This window comes from Octodon degus, unplaced genomic scaffold (genome assembly GCF_000260255.1).
Source record: "Octodon degus isolate 3935 unplaced genomic scaffold, OctDeg1.0 scaffold00010, whole genome shotgun sequence".
NCBI classification, from domain to species: domain Eukaryota; kingdom Metazoa; phylum Chordata; class Mammalia; order Rodentia; family Octodontidae; genus Octodon; species Octodon degus.
In genome coordinates, this window is record NW_004524586.1 from 21,732,478 (window position 1) to 21,737,623 (window position 5,146).

Genomic DNA, 5,146 nt, shown 5'->3' on the forward strand with positions numbered 1-5,146 from the left:
AGGAAGGGTCTACAGGGTGTTCAGGGTCTCACCACTAGATCACACTTGTAGTGATCCACCTGTTTACAGCCTCCCAAGAGCTGTCAGGCAAGCAAAATTGATCAGACAATATAAACACTAACTCTTCCTTTCAATGGACTAATAGAAACTAATAGTAATACAATTATCTTAGCTATCTTGTGTACATATACATTATCTTTTTCGCCCTTTATTCTTTTCTCTTTTCCCCAATCCAGTCTTTCCTTTTGAGCAGTTTGTTTCGCTTTCACAATATTATAGGGGCTAGCCAAATAGCTCAGCAGATTAAAACGCCTGCAAGCAGGCGCAGGGGCCTGGGGTGCAGGGCCTGCCGTGCCCCCAGCTCTTGGGAGGCTGTAAACAGGCGGATTACTACGAGTCCCATCTAATAGTGAGACCCTGAACACCCTGTAGACCCTTCCCTAAAATGAAAAAAAAAAAAAAAAAAGAAAGAAAAACACAATATGGGGCTGGGGAGATGGCTCAGTGGAATAAGCACTTTCCTGGCAAGCACAAGGACCTGAGTTCAATCCCTGGTTCTGCCAAAAAAAAAAAAAAAAAGGAAAACACAATATATATTATATCATTTGGATTTTATTTACTCTTTTCGTTTCTTACACCAGGAAGATAATACGATGTTTACACATGCAAGTCTGACTTATTTCACTTATGGCTATGGTCTCTAGTTGCATCCATTTACCCAGAAAAAGCTCAAGTTTATCTTTTCTTCTTAGCTGAGTAATACTCATTGTATAAAAAAACCACATCTTTTTTATTCATTCCTCAGTTGATGAGCATTTGAGCTGTTTCCAAGGTTTAGCTATGACAAACTGCACTGCTATAAACATGGGTGCAAAATATTGCTGTGGTATGATGTTTTTATTTCTTCCCATTCAACCCAGCTATTTCTCTTCTGGGTAATTTTCCAGAAGTAACAGTATGTCTTTTTTTTTTTTTTTTTAACAGTATGTCTTATATTCTTAGAATTCTAATTTCTTTTGCTCAACACTATATCTGGGAAGTGTATCTATGTCATTGTGTGGCATTGCTGTGCAGTATTCTATTTTTGTGAGCAAATCACAATTTATCTTTTTTCCTGTTGGTGGATTACCTTCCAGTTTGGGGTTATTATAAATAAAACTTCTGTAAACCTTATGCAACTCTTTGATGAACACTTGTACTTTTTTTTGGCAGAACCAGGGATTGAACACAGACCTTTGCGTTTGTGAGGGAAGCTCGTATTCCACTGAGCCATCTCCCCGGCCCCCCCCCCACACCTTTTTTTTCTTGTACTCTTTTTGTTCTTGTATATCAAATGGAATTGCTCAGTCAAATGATAAGAGCACATTTAGCCAGTCATGATAGCATAGACCTGTAATCTCACACTGGGGAGGTTGAGGCAGGAGGATCACTGTGAGTCTGAGACCAGCTTGGGCTGCAAAGTGAGTTCAAGGCCAGCCTGAACTGCATAGTGAAATGTAGTCTCAATAAAAGACCCCGCAGGGCTGGGGAGGTGGCTCAGTAGATTAAGTATTTGCCTGGCAAGTGCAAGGGCCTGAGTTCAATCCCCTGTTCTGCCAAAAAATAAAAATAAAAATAAAAAATAAAAGACTCCCCAAAGAAGTACATTTAACTTTATAAGAAATTGTGTAAGTCCTCTCCTAGTCTCACACTGATACCACCAGAGCATGAGAGTTCCACTTGCTCCATTTTATCAGGTTTTGTTTTTTTTTTTTGCAGAACCAGGGATTGAACTCAGGCCCTTGCGCTTGCCAGGGAAGTGCTTATTCCACTGAGCCATCTCCCCAGCCCCTTATCAGCTTTAAAAATCTTGTTGACCTTGGTTTACAGATGAGAAACTGAAAAGGAAACAAGAACCAAAGTCAAAAGGGGTTTCCCTGGCCTACAGTTCTTCACATGAAGCCTTTCATATGATGTTTCAGATTTGTCTGTCCCATGCTTTTTTTTCTTTTTCTATTTTAGGGAAGGGTCTACAGGGTGCTCAGGGTCTCACTACTAGATTGAACACCTAGTGATCCTCTTGTTTATAGCCTCCCAAGTGGTGGTATTACAGGCCCGTGCCACCACGCCCAGTCTCAATTGCTGTCTCAGCATGCCCCAGGGGCAAGGCCAGTGCAGCAGGCACTGGGATTGAATTCCCAGCTCCTGCGCCTGCTTGCAGGCACTTTAATCTGCTGAACTATTTGGCCAGTGAGAAATTCTTCTAAGTTTTCAAAGAATACTGGTCTCTCTCCTCTGTGACCCCATTGTACCTTACCTTTAAGTTATACTAGTGTCTCTAACCTATCATCAGGGGACTCTGATTTCCTCGTGTGCACAGGCCATGTTTTAATTATCTCTATAGTCTCAGCCCTGAGTGCAGTGTCCAGGAGAAGTCAGGGAACAGTGGCCTGTTTTGAGAGGCAAGCTCCTGACAATGAGTAAGGGTGTAAACCGAAGGGCCAATCTGGCTTTCTAGCTGTAGGCCTGGAAGTGACTAAGGACCTGAAGGACAGCCTATCAGGAAGTCTAGTGCAAAAAACTGCTGTGAACGTCGTAGGCAGCTACCCAGGAATCACTTCTGGTCTCAGCCCCAGGTGACTTAATTCCAGTTCTCCAGCTTCAGATGTTGAGACACTTGTGGCCCCAATGGGGCCTGGAAGGACAGAGCAGAGCTGAGGCATCAGTGAGCACAGCAACAAAGGACTGGGGCCTGGAGTGCATGCATGGCCCTGAATTCCATTTTGGGTATGGTCACATGGTCCTGATCCCTTAACTGCCATCTGTCTCCTAGTGGGGCATTTGGAGCTGCCCAAGAAGCTGTCAGGGGGTGGAGCTGGAGGTCATTTTGGAAATTTCCTTGCAGAATTCCTTTTTCATTTTTATCCATCACAGAATTAAACTAAGTAATTACAGTAGTATAGTTCTTAACGTTACATGGAAGCCCATCAGCATTATTCAGAAAGCCTAATACTCAAGAGTGAATAGTTCCGCACCTAGGTGTGCTTTTGGTCATAAAGAGATGGTAAGCACTGTTCGGGAAAACTGCTTTAAAGTGAAAAAAAAAAAAAAAAAAAAAAAAGACTAACTCTTTACAAAACCCAGGATGATGCCATGTCTGTGATCTCAGCTTTCTGATCCACAGTGCTGATACAGAGGAATGCCGCTGATGCCAGACAGACCTGAGTTAGGTTGTACCACTTGCTCGCTGCCTGACTCCACGCTGCTTGCTCAAGTGCTGAGCTCATGCTGACTGGACAGTGGGTCCCCAGCCAGGGGGTCCTAGAGGCTGTGCGGATGGCGCTTAGCACCTAGCAAGGGCTCAGTAAGTATCTGGGACAGTGGTGTGCACCGGGCCAGTATGGGAGCCGCGCCCCCGTCTCGCTCGGTCCCAGCCCAGGCTTCATCATCTGTGCTTCCTGACAATAAACTAGCAAAGCTCTGGATGCCGCTGGTGCTTATCCTGAAATGCCCTCCCGTGCTTCTTTCTGGTGCCCACATGCCGCCTGCCAGACTGTTTGTTCTGGATGCCAGGTACCGGCCAGGGAGTGGCAGGCCTGCCCATACGGTTCCTTGAAACAAAAGTCGCTCACTGAGTCATTGCCAGGAGAAGCCAGTGCAGCCAAACACCCACACAGACATGTCAGAGGTGAAGTGCCTCAGAGGCAGAGAGACAGGGAGAGAGGGCACCGTGAGGGTGCAGGCTTTATCAGGTAAAAATGGGGCAGGAACACTGAAATGTTTTTAAGGATGAAGAGCATGGAAAGATTATGGGGTAGATGAGTCCCCGGGACTCCTTGAACTGTCTCCTTGGAAGTGAAGGCCCCACCTACACTCCAGCTGCGTTAATCTTTGCTCGCCATCGGTGCCCAGGTGTTCTGCCTTAGCCAAAGCACTGGGAAGCCTCCTCCCGCATTCTGGATGTTCAGCACTGGCAACCCCCTCACAACGTCCTTCAAACGTGCTCCATCCACTTTCTCCGGAAATCTTCCCCTGGTTCCCAGGGTGGGATGGTTCCCATGGCCCTCTCCCCAGGTTCTTTCTCACAGGCCTAGTGGACAGAACCACTCAGAACTTGCTGTCTTATTCTGAACACACAGTGCTGAGGAATGGACAAAATCTTTGTGATCAGACAACCTGCTTTCAAATCCACATTGTGTCTTTAGGAGCTGCCTGGTCTCAGCACCTCATACAATCTCTCTGAGCCACATGTCCCAAGCATTTGCTTAGTGGGCAATACAACACATCTCCTTGGATTGAGTTCAGTATCAGGGGATATATATTAAAAACAAAACAAAACAAAACAAAACAAAAACAAAAAACCTGAAAAGAGAGGCATTGGACAAAAACTAGAAAAGCCTTGGCTAGGTGCTAAGAAGATCTAGGATAAAGCCCTGGTTCTGTCTCCTACTGATGGTCCCTAGACAGATCATGAAACCTTTCTGGTTTCCTTTTTTCTTCCATATGTGGGGAACTTAATACCTGTTATCACTGTGAAAATCGAGTATGTTGAGAAGTTAACACCACACTTGGAACAAAAGGACCTGGCAATGGATTGCTGGTGCCCCTCCTTCTTCACTGCTATGTCTGAAGACAGAGCTTCAGACACTGTAGTACATATGTATCTGCTGAATACCTGGATAATTCAATTACTGACTAACCAAATGAAAGGTTAGATGCATAGGTGGGTGGGTGGGTAGGTGGGTGACTATGGAGTAGAGGGAAGGATGGGTAGATGGATGACTGGATTCATGGACAAATGAATATCTAGCTGAGCACATGAATGAATCGATGAACATATAACCAGACAGCTGCGGAAATCAAAGAGCAAATGGGTGCGGAAATCAAGGAGCAAATGGGTGCCTGTGTGAATGAACAATGGAAGGAGAGAGTGAGTCACTAAAGGAATGACGGGACAGATCTGGCAGCACAGGACTGTTTCTCTGTGGCCCAGAGGCTGATCTCCTACCACCTGGCCTTTTGTGGTCTGAGTAAAGCCCTGGTTACCTCAAAGGCCCTCACCTCAGTGGCTAACTGATGGCCCTACCAGGTAACAAGGGTATTATGGTTTAGATCTAAAATATCCCCCAAAGCCTCACATATTCACAAGTGGGACTTTTAGAAGGTG